Here is an 18,951-nt window from a genome sequence, read left to right on the forward strand (position 1 = left end):
ATGGATTTTCTCGACTGGAGGGATATTAAATTTTTTAAAATTCTCAAATAAGAGTTTTCATTTGGCAATAGTGTCCTTAAGGTATCACAACTACTTTATTCAAGAGGAGAAATATATTTAAATGAATTTTAAAATATGGAAATGCAGCATGTCACACTACTGTTCAGGCAAAATCTTGCTGTAGTGCTAGTTTCTGAAGAGTAGAATGATCCCCGGGCAGGATCCAGGGTGTTGAAGTCAGTCAGATCACTGTGTCTAAATGGTGGTAGCACTGCTTGGTAGGAAATTCCTTAAGTACTTCAGAACTTCAGTGGTCCTTCTATAAAATGAGCTAAAAATGCCTAGGTTGCAGGACAGTCATAAGGATCACGTGAAGAAACGTATATAAAGCACTTAGGACGGTGTCTGGCGCATGGTAGGCATTTGCTAAGTGGTGGCTGTTATTAAAGGCTGCTGCCTGCCTGATCTTTCACGTTGTGGACGTAGAATATGGATCATAATAGTAGTTTGGTTGTGTGCACCCCATTCATCTTGATGTTATGCTGATCATCATCTTGGTGTCCTTACTGGTTTTGCTCCATGCCATTCTGCTTCGGGACATATTTCACTTCTGTTCATAGGGACAGTCTTTATACAGTTGTCTTTTGGTGGAAGTTTTTGTTTCCTTCTAACACACCCTCCAGTTGTCTGTCTTCCCCCTGTTGTGTGCTTCTGCATGCCTCTCCTGTTTCTTGCTCAGGTGCCTGTATCATGTTATTGGATATGGTTAAACTTCCTGTGTTTCACTGTTAACCATTTCAAACCCACTAACCGCTTTGAAATATATGTATCATTAGATGCTCTAATTTTAGGACTTGATATAACATGGCCCAGGGTATCACCTTGATGGGACCACGTCCTCTCCCTTGTAAATGAAGCAGTTTGCTCTTGGGAGACTCTCATGCAACAAAATATTAGGAGTGTCCTCCTATCTGTGGATCTTTACTTGCTACGTCATCCCTCTTGCCAAGTGAACAGAACAGGAAAAAAAAAAAAATTAAAGACGTTAACCTGAATATTTGGTGTCTAAAGACAATTGTTTTAAAATTACCTTCCTGGGTCTATGGCATCGGGGGGCTTTTAGCTCCATTTTAATTGCATCTCAAAAGTTGGCATTTGGGGAATTAAAAAAGCTAATATACTACAGATTTAGGAAGCCCTCAATACTTTGAATCTTTGCTGTTAGAGTCACAGATGAAATTATCCTTTTGCTTCCTCACAAATCCCCTATTTCTATTGTCATCCACATGTTGCTTTTGGACAAAAGATTCATTCTAATCTCCTTCTCCTAGGACAGACCTCTTTCAAAATGGACTGGCAGAAAGGACAGTGAAAAGCTTCACGTAATGTGACCATGTCCACTTCAGGTTAAAGCAGGAACCACGCCAGATAATAACCCTGACTTTTGACTGTGACTATAGTACCCCAGTGGATTTGGTTGCTTTTGAGGGAAAAAAAAAATCCCCACAAGCATCTAAGATATAATGGATAAAGGAAGAAAATTTGGGAGGAATTTATGTAAGTATCTATGTTGGTTACGAACCTAGGAATTTTTTAAATTGGAAGCAAGTCTATTCTTTAGAATTACATTTTCAGGGACATCAGAGAAAGCCTAGTTTTCAGTTCTTGAAATAGCTCATGAGTTTCTCTAACATCTTTCGAACTTGTACACGGATTCCTCTTTTCTCACATTTGCTAGGTGTACAGATAATGTCTTCTCTTCAAATTGAAGTACATTAAAAGTAAAAATAATTACTATGAAAAGCCCTTCCTCTGTTTCAGCAGGATTACAAAGCTTCCATCTCCATAGTTGCTATTTCAATTTATCTCTTGAAATTAAATTAAATCTTTTTCCTTTGAAATACCAGGCTCCATTTGTAGTAATAGTTTCTGACAGTTCTAGGCTTTTACCAAAACTTCTCAGTGAAGATGTGTTAAATGATTTCTTTGTTCTTAATATTATTATTTAAAAATGAAAAACAAAGACAAGATGACATTTTACGAGAAAGTCAGAGCATTGACATTTTCCAGTAATGAGAATATAGTATCTTTCTTATCAATTTAAGTTTATAAGAGCTAAGTCTAAATAAATTTTTGGTTATTCTGTACAAGATAAAATTCATCTGTTACTACAATCACATTGAAAACTTAAAATGGATACTTAAATGTGGATGATCACAATTAATTGTTGTGTGTTTTCTTTTTAGGAAGGACTTAAAAAAGTGCATTTTTTAAACTAAGAAACTGTTCTGTTTTCTCATTTTGTGAAAATGTTGGTATGTCGAGTTAATCTTTTGAATGCATGTGTATATACACCCACCCACATATGCATACACACATTTGGTTGTGTTTACATGCATTTCTTACATAATTATATCAAATGCCATTTTTAAATGTGTTACTTATTTTAGTTGACAAAAAAATTCTGGGTAAGTTTATTAAAAATCATATTTGACTTTGAAATACAAGCAGAACTACTTAGACAGTTCATAGATAATTTATTATCTAGTGCTGATTTAGAGATCTTGAACATTTTGAAGCTTAAGAAACTTAGCTACATTATAATGGAACCACTGATGGTTATGACCTAGCTAGAAAGGAGCTTAGTAAAGGGAGCTGAAGACTTCACTAATTCAGAGCCTAAGTTGAATAATAAAGCCTTTTAGTGTTCAAAGTGGGTTAACTGACTATAATTCTTTGTTACTTCTGAAAACATTTTGGATTCTTTAATGCAGGCTAGAATGCGTCCAATCAAAATGTATTAATCAATGGCTAAGTGCTATCATTGTCTAAGGCTTCCTCAGACATTCATAGAAAAAAAAAAGGGAGTTATTTTATAACATAGAACAATTGTAAATTAAAGTCCAAGAGAATTAAAGTCTGAAGGAATTAAAATAGAAAATCAAATTTTCTTGCTTATGTGGGTTAGACTTTCGAAGAAAGTTTCATGCTTTGCAATTTCTTATTTGATCAGCCTTAATTGACGGGTTTGTCATGGTTGGGAAGACTTGAAGTTCTTTTAGTAGCTGTAGACCAAACTGTCTTCTACTTGATGAAGCGTAGCTTTTTCAGAACCTCAGAAGAGGGCTTCTCTCTCATCTGTTGCTTTTTAAAGGGATTAAAGCTTCAGTGGAACTATAAGATTCTATCATCTATGTGGTTCAATGAGCAGAATTGCTTGACTAATGAGTTTTCTGGGCCTGGGCCCCCTTCTGCCTATGGGAAGAATTACACCCAACTTTGCTTCCCATGAGACCATGTTGTTTCTTTCCTGACAGGTGAGATTGTTACAAGGCCCAAGGCCTCTTCTGCTGGGTTTTAGGTGTTACCAGTGAACTCTTGTATACAGCCAGCCCTGCAAATCCCGATAGCCTGGTACCAAGCCGCCTGTGTATTCTACTGACAAGGGAGAGGAATGCCCCACTGGGACGCAGAGCCACACCCTAGGCCTGATCTCTGCAGGCTTCTCTTTGTGATGATAGGACTTCATGGGCCCAAGCCGCCTTTTCCCTGTTGTTTCTTGGCCTATGTTAGTATCCCCTTTTGCATTTATATGCACTATTTTCATGCACTATTCCTTAACATGTGTGTGGAGAACTTGCCTGGGGTGCTAATTCATGATAGGTGGAGAGTCAGAAGTTCATCACTTTTCTATGACAGTGCTACTCTCTTCCCACAAAACTTAGAATACAAAATACCTAGCCTCAAAAACACCCAGCTTCTAATGTAGTTCAGTCCATTTTACTATTGAGACTCCTTGGTAAATAAGGGAAAAAAGGCAGGCAGAGAAAACATTTGACTTCACCTGTATTAGGTTCCAGTCTGTTGCAATTTTTAAGAACCCACAATCTATGAACTTAAACTCAAATAGGGGGGAAATATCCATTTAGGGAATGAGCTGTAGCACTGGCTTCCGTGTTTGGCGGGGAGTGGAGCTTGAGGGTTGGAGGTTGGGGAATGACAGATGCAACTTCTCGTCTCTCCTATTGGTAACCTTCTTACTCTAATTCTAGAAATCTAGAGTGGTCACAGACACCATCATGTTATTAGAGAAACCTTTCTATCACATTCAAAATGTCTTAATTTCTGTCTTGCCTCTGAACACTGTGATTCTTGTGTCCTAGTTCTGCACTAATGCAGTGACATCACTTCCATGGTCTCTTGTGGACAGGCATTGTTAGTCCTGGGCCACTTGTCTGCAGACACTGCTTCTTAGAGGATTTGATTTGGGCAACCTGCTTTCTAGGGGGTGTCTTACACTGGTCCCACACTTGTTGCAGCTGGAGAATCAGCTGAGTCCTGAACTGAAGGCTGTGCCCAGAGAGCCCTGTGGGGGGCCAGCACCTCAGCCGTGTTCTCCTAGAGGCACTGCCTTTGCTCAGCTTCTGAAAGTTCCAGATCTGGGTAGCATTTCTTTCATCTACATCTCTTAAGTAGTGGGTTTTGTCTTAATATCTTTCCTTCAATTCTTCCTATGCCTCCCCTTTCATTATTCTTCTTAGGCAGGTCTTCTTTTCCCTTTAATAAATGTAGGATAAACATTGTTCGTTGCATTGGTGTATCGTCTTTCTTTTACCTTCTTTTGCTTTTGTGCCCAGGTATTTATTTTTGTAGAATTTTTAGATATTGATTTCTGGGGTCTCCCATAGTGGGAGATGAAATTAAAGGGTTCTGTGTCTGCCCAAAACATCTATTTTTCTCAAGCAAACTTGTCCACCCTCATCATCCTGAGTCATATAATCCCAGCAACAGATAATCTCCCATCAGACCAGTAATCAAGTCGACTCGGACTCAATCTACTGTTACTCTGCCTGGCTCTTCACTATGTCTCCTCAGGTGCCTTTTTAAACCTGATTTTTAATTCCTGAGCTCTCATGCGCATCCTCTAAGAGAGCAAGCTCTTATTATCTGAAAGCACATCCAAGAATTCTTTGAAAACTTTACACTGATTTTTTTCAATGTTCTTTCAAATCCGTTTATTTAACTTATTCTTTAGCTCCCGCAGACTCGGAGGGGTGTGTGACTGATCTGTTTGAGATCCTACTGCTCACCCTCTGATGCGTCTGTGGCCCTTGTCATTATTTCTGATCTGGAAACAACTGAAGCATCTTCCTCTTTTGTGGTAGCCTCTCTCAAAGCAGAACGGCTGCATCATCTTTACATTTTATGTCTGCCTATTCTTGCCTTCAGCATCTACTTCTCCTTCAGCATCTATCTAGACTCTTTCCTTTATTCCAAGGAAATCTTTTTCCCTCAAGTTTAACCAACCAGTCTCTCTCCTTTCCCCTTCCTTTCTTTTTTATTTTACTGCTTTTTCTGTTATGAGAATAAGACTGAAGCCCATTTTTACATCACTCTAGTTTTCTTGGATTTCTTAGATGGTGTGACTCCAAAAAGATAGAACTTTTGAGGTCCAGGAACTGTCCTATTTAATTACTTTTTTGGGCCTTTGGATTTATAGTAATTTCATCTTCACCCAACAAAGGTGATGTTCTTTTTAGAACCCTCATTCCTTATTTGTTTCTTGATATAATCTACCCAGGGTGAAGTGACAGATGGGCTCTCTGAAATGTAAAGCCAGAGCCGAAATTTTATGCAACTAACAAAGTCACAGCCAGTATGAGACTAAGTGGTGCCCTGTGACCCATGAGAGTATATTTAGGCCACATGAATCTAAGAGGCTAGCCAGGCTCAGCTCTCTGTGGGCCCTGGGCAAAGATTAGAGTGTGAGTAGGAATGAAATTTGGGGCATCTAATGTGATCTTAATAAGGTCTAATAATTAAAATTTTAAAAAGTTTTAATTGGCAAAATGTTTTCTGTGTGGCAAAATATATATAACAAAGTTGACCATTTTAATCATTTTTGACTGTACAGTTCAGTTGCATTAAGTACATTCTCACTGCACAACTATTCATCTCCAGAACATTTTCATCATCCTAAACCAAAACTCTGTATCCATTAAACAGCACCTCCCCGTTTCTCCCTGCCACCCTCCAGCCCCTGGTAACCACTAGTATTGTACTTTTCTCTATGAATATGACTCTTCTAAGCACCTCATGTAAAGTGGAATCATATTGTTTGTCCTTCTGTGTCTGATTTATTTCACTTTGCATAAATGTGTTCAAGGCTCATATTTTAGCAGTTGTCAAAATTTCATTCCTTTTAAGGCTGAATAATATTCCATTGTATGTAGATACCATGTTTTGTTTGACCACTCATCCTTTGATGGGCATTGGCTTGTTTCCGCCTTCTGACTATTGTGAATAATGCTTCTGTGAACAGTTGTGTGCAGAGTCCCTACTTCGCTTCTTTGAGATACATAGCCAGAAGTGAAATTGCTGGATCGTATGGTAATTCTGTGTTTATTTTTTTGAAGGACTCAGTACTGTTTTCCACAGTGGCTGTACCATTATACATTCCACCAGCGGAGGGTTCTGATTTCCCCACCTCCTCACTAAAACTTATTTTCTGTGTGTGTGTTGTTTATCATAACTATTCTTCTAATGGGTGTGACATGATAGTGTAATGAAAATCAAAACCATGAGCTAATAATTAGTGATACTGAGCGTTTTTTGATGTGCTTATTTGGCCATTTGTATATTGTCTTTGGAGAAATGTCTGTCCAGGTCCTTTGCCCATTTTCTACTTGGATTTATAGTTTCTTCGAGTTGTAGGAGTTCTTTATATACAGTGACCCTTGAACAACACGGGTTTGCACTGTGTGAGTCGACTTATACATGGATTTTTTTTTTCATGTGGCACTACATGATCGGTCCATGGCTGGTTGGATGCAGAACTGTGGATATGGAGAGCCAACTATAAAGTTATGTGTGAAGTTTTGACTGTGTGGATGTGACACCCCCAACCACCACGTTGTTCAAGGGTCGACTGCTTTCTAAATATTCTCTTATCAGATTATGATTTTCAGAGATCTCCCGTGGATTTTTTTTAAGACTCCCTTGATAGAGGCACAAAAGTTTTTAATTTTGATGAAGTCTAATTTATTATTTTGTTGTCTGTGCTTTTGGTTCATATCCAAGGAATCATTGCTAAATCCAGTGTTATGACATTTTCCAACTATGTTTTCTCTAGCACTAATAATTTGAACAACTGGGACTTTATTAGTGCTCTATAGTGTGTGCCACTCAAAAGACTCTAGGGCTGATGACAGTGCAGTCACAAAAATATATTCCAGGCCAGAGAATAAGGAATCTGGGTGGAAGGGAAAGCAAGACTTTTCCACAAAGCCTCAACAGGTTTCTGCTTTAGTCTGTTGTCCAGAAAAGCAGGTCACATTGCCACTTCTGCCTGCAAGGGGTGGTTGGAAATATACAGGGATTTTGTTATTGTTTGCTTTTTAAACTGGGCATATTGCCATCTGGAGTGAAGATGAAGAAAAGAATTAATAGTTAGGCAATATGGCATCTGCAACAAGTTTTAAATTTATTGGTGTATCTGAAACTTTTTCAGCAGAATTGTTTAAAAGTTTGTGGCACATAGACAGTATTTTTCTCCAGTGTCCAGTGTTGACATATAATTTTACCTGTCTCTGTATTTAAGTCTATTTCTGGAGATGGGAGGTGGGGGCCAGGGCAGGATCCAGTGCCCCCCTGGGGCAGGGTGAGCGCATATACCCATGTCATTTTCTTTCCTGGGAGTCTATAAAATGCACTTTTGGACCACACTGATGAATGATGAATTTGTGTCCTTTTCTTAACTTAAATATTCCATTCTTTCAAGTTTGACATATTCGGACAAGTTACTGTTACAACTATGAGTGCTCTGCAGAGCACCAAGCAAACCTGCCTGTGCTGCAGCCAACACTCAGATACGGGACCGCCCACACCAAACAGGGTGCACCTAGTCAGGACAAGTGCAGACTTTGATTTCTGTCTCTTGGAAATCTATTCTCTACCCCTTAATCTGGTTTGGATGCTTAGGCACCAAATATAGCAGCTCACTGGAAAAGTGCCCTTGCCTAAAGTGTTAGGTTTGTTTGTTGTTTATTTTTAGAGGAGGTGCTGGGGATTGAACCTAGTATGCTAAGCACATGCTCTGCCACTTGAGCTGTACCCTCACCACCTTGGCCCCACTCTTCTCTACAGAAACTTTGGATTTGAATTTCCTTTCCGAATCATAGAGCTTCTATACTACCTTCTTCAAGATAATAGGTTTTTGATAATAAGATACTGCAGGAGTTGTGACTTTTTACATTTAGTGTTTTGTATATTCAGTTATGAACAAGGAAAGTTAAACAGAAAAGAAATTTCAATTCAAAAGATAACAGTAAATGGAGGAAAAGAACAAATGATTCTGCTCTGGGAATTTTTTAAAAGCTTGAAAGTAATTTATGTATGGGGGTTTTTCCTAATATTAGGCCTTAAATAAAATATATGATACTACCTCAGTATATGAGGAAATTCTCATATATTTACAGTAAACCATTTTACAGCCTCCAATTCCGTTCCTTTTAATTTCCCCTTAATGAGCCATTTGGACCCTTTTTTTGCCTATTTTATATCACCATGAAGTTAGGGAAATGCTAACGTGTTGTGTGGTTTCCTGGTCCTGCAAGGCCCTCACAGCTGTGACCACTTACCTTTAAATGGAAATTTCAGTCTCTTCAGCCTCTAGCCTTGGGAACAATAGAGCCCTTAATAAAGAGAAATTCAAGAAATTTAAGTGTGGGAGCTCAGCATTTTTATCCTTTTGGCTTATTTTACTGTGATTTTTGTACCTTAATCCTAAAACCTGAAACTTGGCCTTCTTTCTCCTATACACAATGCCCCACTTTAAACTCTTTCAAGAAAATGAGTCCCAGTTTCTCGTTTCTTTTCCTGGTGCACTGATTTCTCTGGATTAACTTCCTGTGCTTAATTTCTGGGCCGTACCAGCTAATTGCCCTATATTTTGGCAGCCTTAATTTCTTCATGTACTGTAGGAACTTGCAGAAAGCCTTGGAAAAGTTAACCCCTTGTTGGTTTGAATATTGAATTAGACATTTAGACATTCCTTGAGAAACTGTGATTTGGGAGAGGAGCTCTTTTAATTGAGCATCGAGAGAGTGCATGGAGTAATGAGTTAGTGCAGAGAAGTTTGAAATCAGCACATGGCCATCTGATAAAGCATGCCGAGCCCTTGCCTGTTTCTGTTGTGGCTCCTACATCCCAACAAAGTTGACATGCATTCTTTTCACACAGTGCTGTGAAAAGTGAGCGTTGCAGTAATGTTCTGTTTTGAAATTGAGTGTGACTCTTCTCTATAAAACTGTTTTGCTATACGTGCAGATAACTATATGCACATCTATAACTATATATTTATAACTCAGTACATGCTTACCCACAACTACTATGAATACTACGCTGTGGAGTTTTCACATCATTTTTTTCCCTTCACTCTGGAGCTTTTAACAAGGGTGGCCAAGAGACGTTTTCTCTTTTTCTTTGGTCTAGAATCCTACCCTTCTCTGCTCAGTTTCAGGTCCTAAGCTTTTCTTTGTGTCTGTACTATAGCATTACGTCTTCAGTACTCTGTGCAGCTTGCCAGCTTGATGTTTTGTCTTTTCTTATATCTAATATCTGTATTTATTTTTCATTCCGAGGATTTTTTTAATCTTCAAGCTTTGAGTCTGTTTTCCGGCTTCAAAATGTTGCTGTGATGGTGAAGGAGGTATTTCAAATATGTTTTGGTGAAAAAGGTCAGGTCTACATTGCTTTGTGAGCTGAAAACAGATTACCCATTGGAGAGATGACAGATTTACTCTGTGTATCATCGAGCAAGTTGTTCTTAGAGTAACTCGGGGTTTTGTTCTTCTGCTCATCCTTTTACTCATTATTCATTCAGTAAATATTTATGAGATACCTACTAGTGCCAGACATTGTTCTAGGCCCTTGTGAGTCAGGAATGACAAAAAATTTCTACTGGTTTAGTGCTTACGTTCTAGTTCAGTGGTGCTCAAACTTTGCTGCACATCAGACTCACCCCAGGAGATTTTAAAACTCCTAGGTTTTGCCCCATGCCATTTAAATCAGAATGCCTGGGGATGGAAGCAGCCCTATTTTTTTTCTGATGATTCCCATGTACATCTAAATTTAAGAACCATTAATCTAAGCAGAAGTTATCACATTATATAGCATATGTCGTAGTGATCAGAATGACTTGTTATAATTCAGATTACAGTTGTCCTTGAACGAGGCTGGGGTTAAGGGTGCCAACCCTCCATGCAGTTGAAAATCCACATAAAACTGACAGTTGGCCCTCAGCACCCATGGGTTCCACCAACTGCAGATCTTACTGTATTTACTAATGAAGAAACATCCACATATATGTGGACTGTGGAGTCCAAACTTGTATTTTTTCAAGGGTCAGCTGTAGTTTCTGATTCAGTAGTCTGGAGCTAGGCCTAGGAATCTGCATGTCTAACACATTCCCTGGTGAAGCTGATACTGCTGGGTTTGGAGGCTTAATTTGAGAATAACTGGTAGAGAACCTGCATACTCAATGCACGGTAGAAGACCAGCAGTAGGGGCTTTCCTAAGAACTTGTTAGAAGTGTAGGTGCACCCCAGACCTAATGAGTCAGAATCGGTGTTGTGACAAAATCTCCAGGTAATTCAAATGCACATTAAAGTTTGAGAAGGTCTGCTTCATTGCACTATGTCACCGGCATGTTATGTATACCACAGACTTAGTTCTTGGGGGGCAGGATTTGTACAGCTCAGTGGTAGAGCGTGTGCTTAGCATTCTTGGGTTCCTGGGTTCAATCCCCTGTACCTCCATTCAAAACAAAACACGTGGTTAAAAAAAGTATATTCAAGAGTCAAGAAATGTCTACTCCTTTATATAAGCTGATATTACACATATTTTGGAAACAGCACCATGGTGTTGATTTATAATGAGATAATCTGCCTTTTCTTTTGTCTTTTCTACTACAAAGTGCTTATAGTAGCAAATATAGATGAAAAATAACAGTCTTAATTTTCCCTGTTGAAAATAAGGAAGAGACCACCCCCACCTTTTTTCTTAGAACATTTACAAAACTTGTAAGTTCATTCTCCATCTCTTTGAAATGTATGTAGAACTTTTAAAAAGCTAAATAAGCCTCTAACTAGGATCTGGGAACTGTAACTTTGAAATTAATCAAAGGAAGATATTTCCCTACTTTCCATCTCTATGACAGGGTAAGAGCTTAACTTTGGCCCCTTCCTCCAAGTTGCAAAACTACCTCTTGTCATAAAGAGATGAGAAGTTCGCTTTTCTTTTGGATAAAGCCAATTAGCCAACATAGATGGTCACCCTAACCACTAAGTGAATTTGGAATTAATTATGTGTGACAATGGTGCTGTCAAATCCTCTTACTTGAGAACTAGCTATTGTTTCTCTTAAAACATATGCAGTGGTTGCACCTGCTTGGCTATATGAAAGGTGAGGTTTCTGTGTATCTTTGTGGTCTCTTAGTAGAGTGCTTGTGATGTACACCACGTTCTGGCTTAATGCTTATTCAGTGATTAAATTTTTTTCTTTTCTATCTTTGTGGATAGTTTTTCTGGATGAGGAAGAAATTATTTTTTATCATATTTTCCCTATAGAGTCTAGTCAGTATTTTATTAACTTTCCAGACTACTCTCCTCCCTTAGACAGCCATGGCCCTCATTATGCATATGACATTTTTTGAGGGGAGTAGAGATGAGAGGGAATACTAGCAGAATATACTATAAAAACGAAAGTTGAATTCAGATTCTGTTTTCCAAAACTTTCAAAAAAAAAAACCAAAAAAACACCACACACACACAATTACAGCGTTTTTCAGCCATACATAAAAGAGATTAGTATAATGAGCACCTCTGTGCTCTTCTCCCAGCTTCAGTAATTATCAAGATTTTTTCCAATCTTGTTTTATCTACATCCAGTCTTGTTTTTTGGCTGAAGTGTTTTAAAGCAAAATCTAGATAACTTATATTTTAACCTGAAAATACTTCAATAAGAAATACTTTAATAAGTATCTCTAACACATTTCTTTATACATTATATAACCATAACTATTCACAATAGCCAAAAATAAACAGTACAAATGTCCATCAATAGATGAATGGGTTAAACAATTTGTGATACATGACCTACAGACAATGGAATATTATTTAATCATAATATGAACAAAAACTGCACACACAATGTGTATGAACTTCCAAAACATTATGCTAAGTGAGAGAAGCTGGATAGAAAAAGGTACACATTGTATTACTCCACTTATATGGACTATACGGAATAGATGGACCCACAAAGACAGCATGCAGATTGGTGGTTGCCAGGGACAAGGGGGAAGGAGGAGTGGGGAGAAACAGCTGAATTGGAAGGGGGTTTAATATGGAGTGTTGCAACTGTTTTGGAAATAGATGGAGGTGGTTGTACAACACTTTAAATAGAAAATTTTTAATTCTTCAGGATCTCTTTCAGGATAATAAGCAAAGAGGTGACTATTTGAAGCAATTACAAGTTGTGAAAGATTACAATGAAGACAAATGTTTTGGGAGATGGCAAAGTCAGGGAAGACCTTTCTGAGGCTGTGGTGTTTAAAGTAAGGTCTAGATGTTGAAGAGAGGCTTCTAGCAGTCAAGGGTTCCAAGGCAAGAAAGGGGGTTGGCATGTGTGAGGAGCTGAATGCAGCTGTGGGTAATGGATGTGTTGGTGCAGACTTCCTCTTCAAGGGACTGGGCCTGTATCTGGCTTACAGGGTACCTTATAGTAAGTGGGACCTAAGTATTCAGTTCATGAGAGACTGAGTCATCACCTATTCTTTCCTCAAATCATGATGGGATGAGAATGTTTCTGTAGACTGGGACAAGGACAACTGCACTTTTATTTATTTTTTATCACTCTGTTGATTCTTAACTGGATGAGACAAAGAAGGATGAAAAATGTTGATACGTCGGATACATATTGGGCGTATATACACTAGGTATATCTATACATATTCCAATATATAATGTGGATTAATAATTGGCATATATCTAGTATATAATGTGGTTTGTACTAGGATATAGTAGTAAAACAATTTCTAAAGAGAAGGATAAGATGAAGAAACTGTGCCAAGCCAGAACACCACAGGAATCGAGGATCAGAGACATTAAGAGGAATGAAACTATCTTCTCTAGTGTGTGGTGGATAGAAATGGGTTGGGTATCAACTCTGCCCACTCAAGCCGTGTGAATAATAAACAAATCATTTTACCTCTAGAAGCATCAGCTGTGAAATGGGAATTATAATAATACTTATCCTACAGGGATTATATGAAGTTTTAATGAGATCATGATTGAAACTAGCTCAGCAGGACACCTGACACAAATTAAACTCTTCAATGTTTACTTGCACTATGGATGTTACAATTTTTTTGTTCGTCAGTTTTCTAGACCTTCTAAATTTATGTTTTGGTCTCATATTTTTATGACTTGAATTCATATTTTGGGTTTTTCCTTTCTAGGCTTTCAAAAATGCCCCTATAGAGAAAATTGTGCAAATCTGAATGACCCAGGTTTTCTTTTCAACCTCTAAGTACATTTAAATAAGTGAGAAGCTTCTTTGTTCCTAGACCCTATTACTGACTGTAGTCAGAACATTCATACTGGTCACTCAAACAGCAAAATGGTAACTAAATATAACCATTATTCCAAAGACCTAGTTGTTTGAATAAAATAGCACAGATGCTTTTGTGTGTGGAAATTCTGGCATACTCCAAAGCATTCGTGGATTACCAATTATAAGCAAAGCAAGGTATTAATTGCTTTTGAAGAGGTGAAGATGAATTAGATACAAATAATATAGGTTTAATATTTCTAGGACTTTTCCAGCATATTTAAAAGTTATTATTGCATTAGACTTATAGCACATTTGGTAACTTATTATTTTTTATGGGTTTTTCTTACATTTGCAGAAACAGAAGTTTGGAAAGGCAAAGTGAGGTGCCCATGGGTAATAAATTTTAATAATAGGATCTGAATTTATTGTTTTGACTCCCACTGCTCTTTTCACCGCATAAAAATCCAGCTAGATAAACCATATTCACCTGGCAACTGAGCTAAGCATAACTTCTCATGTAATGTATCCACTAGCTCTGAACAATAGGAGATACTGAATAAGGTACAAAACCACCAAGATTTTATAGTCCGAAGATATATGCTCAAGTCTCAGCTCTGCCATTTACTCTTTGGGGCCTTGGATGAGTCTCTCAACCTTGTTGAGCTTTTCCCTCATCTTGTGAAGATAAAATTATATGGTGTATTGAAAAGCCACTGATATAACCAAAACACTCTACAAATGTAACATTCTTTTGGTTACAAGATGTTGATTTGATACTTGCAAAATTCTAAGTTTTGAGATTTCCATGATTTTTTTGTATATTACACTTAAGATATGTAAGAAATGCTCTGTATAACTGGTGTAGGATACCTTAAACATCTTCATATAGGACAGTTTTCCCATGAAACACTTCTATAGTAAGCAGATAGCTCATTTTAAGGAAAATTATTTATCCTATTGTTTATCCAAACCCATATAATCAAAAAGTATGTTATAGTTTTGTCCTACCACATGTATTTTTTCCCAAAAGATGTTTAAAAACTTCTCTTACTCCACCTATCCTCTGGATTCTGGAGGTTAGTAGATCCTCAGTATGCTAAGTACTTTTAAAAGGCTGTTTTTGTTACGTCCTCAAACACTTGTAATAAAGTGTTATTTCTCCCCACCGTTTGGGTACTGTAGTTGCCAGAAACAGCCAACAAACTTCTGAAAGTGCTTATTAGGGAACATCCTGCTAATTGCTTTTGATCTGCCTTAAAGAGAGCAATTAGCAACAACTCAAATTTTATCTTTGGGGATATGAACATTCTCATGACCAAACTTAGTCCTAAAAGTTTATTGTAGAAGAAATGATGCTTCTAATCCCATGCACATGTTTAAAGAGTTAGGCTGATGTTTTTCTCAGCTCTTTTTCCCTTTGAGACACAGTATAGCATTCCTTCACGAGGGGTTCGGTTTCACGTGTATTTGTTTAGTACTTATTGGAGTTTAAACTGATGATTAATAGTTGAGAATCACTTTAAAAAAATGTATGGCTGAAGGCAGAAAATAAAGCGGTGATTGGTTCATTAAGCAATTCAATCCCAAACTGTAAAAAGTTTAAGTTTAATCCTGCCTGAAGCCTGACTGATTCTGTCATAAACACTTTTCATAAACCTTACACTTAAACCTGGTCTTGCGGTTTTATTAATCTAGCAATAATTCAAAGTGACAACCCGTGTAACAGTATAAATCTATAAGATGGATATCATAAAACTTACACCATTGTGAGACCATTGGTAATCACGTGAAAATGCAGTTTCTGTTAGGCATTCTTTCTGAATTGCTGCTTTTGCCTTGGTTGAGCAGATGTGTTGACTGTAACACTGTCTCAATGTGCTGGCACGCCCGAAGGGAAAAAAAGAGAAATTCAGATAGACACTGATGATAAAAAGTTCAGGAGTTTGGAGAGCCTTATTTGCAAAACTCAGGGAGCAATTTAGCAAAGACTTATATTTGTGGAGTTTATATTCTCCGGGAAGATTCCTTTTCTGTGTTGCTATGTGGAATTTTTAGCTCTTGGATTTAATGGCTGTGTTGATATTCTGTGGATGTTTGAGGGCCCTGGGCTCAGAAACGCAAATGAAATCCCAGCTGTCAGACTTTTGGTATTCTTGGTTCTCAGTCTAGGGGTTAGATGCACTCTCAGACTAGATCATAGGACACTTAACAGGATTGAAGTAATATATTCCTAAGATTATTTGAAACAGAACTGCATTTCTGTCTCATATGGGGCAGAGAGACATTTCGCAGAATAAGCTTAGGAGTCTATAAGAGCTGGAGGGTTTGTTTTCATATGCTTGCCATAGTCCCTCACCAGCAACAATCTGCTCTCAAATAAGTGAGTCTTGAAGGAGGGTTCAGATACCTACTATTGAACCCATGGGACACTTAAAGTTTTTATAAGATAAGTGTTGGAAAAATATCTGAAGCCATAGGATTTTTTCCCTTTGCATGGGCTTTATGGACCTATTGACTATACGTGAGAAAAAAAAAATTCACTTTGATGTGACAAGGAACGAAAACTGAGGTTGCATTACACAGTGCTTTCACATAGTCACAGCTGTAATAGGATGTGTTTGTAATTTCTTGAAGATCTTCTCTGCTAGATCTTGAACTCCTTTAGGGCTTACTGTAGTGCTTATGGCAGATGCTCATTTAGCTTGTTGAATGATTTAATCGCCAAGGTCATAACTATACAGTGGGAAGAGAAATACAAAATTTTGAATGTTCATCCACTTTATTGACTAACAATTTACATTCCAACTTCATTCCTAAGTAGTTACTACTTAAGGAGTGTGTGGTGTGTGTATGTGTGTGTTTAGGGGGCACTTGTGTAGGGTTTGTAGGGGTAATTCACTGGAAGATGATAAACACTGTACCTTTTATTTAGCAATTCATTAAAAATGTAGTAAACATAACTTGGCATTCTTACATGGGAGTTGAAGACATCCACATTAGCTCCTATGAATTTTCTATTTTCCTTATCAGATGTGTCTCTCAAAAAGAGTGTATTCCTTTAGTCTTCCAAATACAGGAAAACACAGCAATAATGTGAATTTGATTATCACGAACAGTTGGCAATTGGTTCCAATTTTCTGTTCAGCCCTTGATCTCCAACCAAGTGGATAGTGGGTGTGGGTGATAGGTTAATGTTGTTATCCAGCAGTGGTGGTGAGCTTGGGGAAATGTGGACAGGAGAGTGGGACCCTGTGGGAAACCTTCAGGCATTAGACAATCCCCTTCCTTAAAAGTAGCAAACTAGGCGTTAGGAACCAGTGTTCCTCTTGTCCCAGGGGCCTCCTGACCCATTCTCCTTGGTTCAGTCTGAAATCCCCCCTCCCCATCCCTGTCCCTAAACTGCCATATTCTTAGAATTCCTGCTTCTGTCTTTGAAAACTCTGATACTTACATTAGAACAAAAAATTGTTACCAGAGGTGCCAAACGGCAACCAGTACAGATGAGTTTGGATAAATCTCTCATTTCATTAACATGTAATGATGGAGACCTATATTTTACCCAAGGTCTTTTTTGTTTTGCTTTTGTTTTTGACTCCATTTATAGCCTATGTCACGGCTTTGCTGAATGTCAAGTGGCTTCATTTATGTATCAACCACGATCATTTTGTCTGACCAATGAAAAAGTAAGTATACTAATGACTGTATATAAAATAAACAACTTTGTACTGTGTACCACAGGGAACTATATTCAATATCTTGCAGTAACCTATAATGAAAACGAATATGAAAAGGAACATATGTATGACTGAAATATCACGCTGTACACCAGAAATTGACACGACATTGTAAACTGACTATACTTCAAAAAAAAAGTGAAAAATATTGACAGCCTATTTTCAGTTGAATTGTGTGTTCTATATTTATTAAGAGGCAATTTTATAGTAAGTCAAAATGTGAACTATGCATAGTGCAGTATTACTGTTGCTATATGATCAGATACCAAAACAAATAGGGATTTGCCGTCTTCCTCCGTCTCCATGTGATAGGGTGAGCTTTTTGATTTTAACTTCCAGGTAGTGCGAACGATTTTCTTTCTTACATTCACTCATAATATTATTTAAAGCTCTTCATATGAGCATTGAACTACAAGAGAACCAGCAAATATCAGAGTCAGAATCACAACCTGATTTATTATCCTAATTAATTTGCTATCCCAATAGAGAGACTTTCATTCAAATATGAGGACAATTATAGTACACAATAATAAACACTTCGGCTGCAACTATTTTCAAAGCCCGTTTAGTTGAATGCAAACAGCTGAGTAAAATAATTGAGGAACTTTTGCTATTTTCCTTTAACCTAAAAATAAGACTTCTTGAATTTGTGCATTTTTATTTGTATGCATGGCCTACATATCTGTTTATCTTTTCATTTGTCATTTTCATGTCAAGGGGAAAGAGAGGGAGAAAATGGACTCATCTTTAGGGCAAGCAGAACTCACCATTCCTCTTCTTAGTGTTTTTGCTTAATTGATACTAATTAAGAGAAAAGAAACTTAACAGTTGAGAAATTCTTTAGAGCTTTGACATGAATAGGGACGAGTAGAAAGAACTTTCATTCAGAAATGGAGAGGGACTTCTGTAGTTATTTTTCTTTCTTTATTGCTTTTGGATAAGAACACAAGGGTTTTACAGCTCTAGAATTTGCCACCTGTCTTTCCACATGGTGGTAGGGTAGGAACAATAGTGTTTATTTACAAAAAGTAGATTTGACTTGCTGTCAAAATTTAGTATAGAAAAGCTTATTTAAATTAAGAAATCTCTAAGGGTCTTGATGCATATTTTCCTTTTTTGAGGTCATAAATACTTGTAGAGATTTCTTATTGGTATCCTAATAGTTGATTTGTCACCCATCTTCTGAGAGCAAGCAATAGAAAACTCTGAAAATTTAACTTTAAAATGCTTTTTAAATTTATATTTAATTCACATGCAAACTTCACTCTTTTTGGTGTACAGTTCCAAGAACTTTTGAACAGAGTGTCCTGTAACTACTGTCCTCATCAAGATACAGAAGATTTCTATCATCCCAAATTACTTCCTCAGGAGCTGCCTCTAGTCAGTCTCTTCTCCTACCTCAATCCCTGGCAACAGTGATCTATTCTCTGTCTGTAGTTTTACTTTGTCCAGAATGTCATATGAATGGAATCATACAGTATGTAGCTTTTTGAGTCTGACTTCTCTCACTTAATATTTCAGATTCATCTATGCTACTGTGTATCAATAATTTATTCATTTTTATTGCTAATATGTCACATGCACTGGTTGAAAGATACTACTTTTT

General features: G+C 37.5%; 2 long non-coding RNA genes across 12 annotated transcripts in view; both read left to right on the top strand.

Annotated features, from left to right (window-relative positions):
- LOC116664246 overlaps window positions 1-1,835 on the top strand; it is a 45,904-nt gene extending 44,069 nt beyond the window's left edge. Inside the window, exon 3 of the long non-coding RNA XR_004320665.1 lies at window positions 1,332-1,835. This is a non-coding gene — a long non-coding RNA (uncharacterized LOC116664246). The remainder of the gene's footprint in view (window positions 1-1,331) is intronic.
- Window positions 1-18,951, top strand: part of LOC116664242 — a 546,043-nt gene that overhangs the window by 207,802 nt on the left and 319,290 nt on the right. The gene's annotated exons all lie outside the window — the stretch shown is intronic.

The sequence above is a fragment of the Camelus ferus genome, chromosome 6 (genome assembly GCF_009834535.1).
Source record: "Camelus ferus isolate YT-003-E chromosome 6, BCGSAC_Cfer_1.0, whole genome shotgun sequence".
Taxonomy (NCBI): Eukaryota; Metazoa; Chordata; class Mammalia; order Artiodactyla; family Camelidae; genus Camelus; species Camelus ferus.